Here is a 1,531-nt window from a genome sequence, read left to right as displayed (position 1 = left end):
AGTTTAATGTTGATTTAGCCTCCCCCACACCCGGAAACTTCAGTTAATAATTTTCTCTTATAAAAAAATAATTTTCTTTTATGTTTTAGGTCAGACCTGCTCCACTACTGAACAGAGACTTTCAATTTCAATTCTCAGTCAAAGTCCTTTTCCAAGAGATGCTTTTTTTTATAACCACAAGTAAAAGTAGTATTGTTAGCCAGCTGGATATCTGTTTATTAATCAATGTTTTTTTGCAAGCCATTTTTCTATGCTTTCCTGTTGCTTTTGATTTTTCTTTTGTTGTCACTTTCTAAATTAATACTCCATTTGAAACTCTCAAGTAGAAGACTTGGTGGCACAGTCCTTTTTTCTGTTTTCTTCTGAGCATTGTGAGAGCTTCCCTAATCTTTAGTTCTGTGGTTTCTGGAGACTGTCATCTTAGTTACAGTGAAGTCAGGATTAAAGGGAAGCACTGCTTCTCTCTAGCTATTCTGGAGCCGACTGGGTCCCCAAGGCCACTTTAGACCACAGCTATGCAAATAGCCAGACCAAATGCTGGCAAGAAGCAAGGAGGAGTCTCCTCTGGTGACAGTTGTAGACTTCTTCCTCTTGCTACTCCATACTCTTGGTCTTATACATACTGCTAGAATATGTCTTATTTTACATCTCACTAAATAATCTCAGGGTGGAGGTCAGGGCTCTTCTTGGTGAACTAACTTTCACCAGTGGAACATGGGACCAGTTTTTGGCATGAAGGAAGCAGTGCAAGGGTAGCGATCCCCAATGAGCAATCCCCTTCTACCAGCCTCTTCCCAGGATCTGCAACTTTATAAAAAGAGGGATGTTGAGGCAGACTGTTATTTAAGAAAGAGATCTATTAGAGCAGATAGGCAGGCACACAACAGTGCTGTGGGGGTTTGAGGAGAGTTCACACACTCAGCGTATATTCTTGCCAGGGACACTATAGACAGTGCAGCCTCACAGAACTTGCATTTGCATTCTCAGGGGTTGGCATTGGTGATTGACATTTTCCCTTAAATCCAAGAGAAAGTGTTTGGTTAATCCCACATCTGTCCTAGTAGTATTGCATGAGTATGTCTTTCAGAAAGGTTGTTGTTGTAGGTTGCAGTGTAATACCATGTTTTGAATATTGATCTTTGTGATTTGTTATTTCTCCTTATATGATGAACAGAAAGATGCCAGCTAGAAGCAATGTTGAAGCCGTGATCCATGCTGCTGCCAGAAATCATGTAGCAGCATATGATATGTGCTGCTGCTGAGCTCTAGGGGCAAGGAAGCAATGGTATAGATGACTGCAGATTCATAACTGAGGATGAGAGACACGGAAGTCTTTTGTGACATCTCTACTTAAAAGAAACAGCTCAGACAAGAAGCTATTGAAAAGAGTCCTTGAAAACTGTGATAAAAATGCTGAAGTATAGTTCTTCAGAGTTGATGATCTCTGGCAGGGGTGAGGAAGCACTCAGTCTTGATTAAAGGTTGGGGCACTGGGAGTTTTACCAAGCTCCATTGAGTGTATAGGGAACAT

The sequence above is a fragment of the Microtus ochrogaster genome, unplaced genomic scaffold (assembly GCF_000317375.1).
Source record: "Microtus ochrogaster isolate Prairie Vole_2 unplaced genomic scaffold, MicOch1.0 UNK188, whole genome shotgun sequence".
NCBI classification, from domain to species: domain Eukaryota; kingdom Metazoa; phylum Chordata; class Mammalia; order Rodentia; family Cricetidae; genus Microtus; species Microtus ochrogaster.
The sequence above is the reverse complement of the archived record's forward strand: the minus strand, read 5'-3'. Positions refer to the sequence as shown.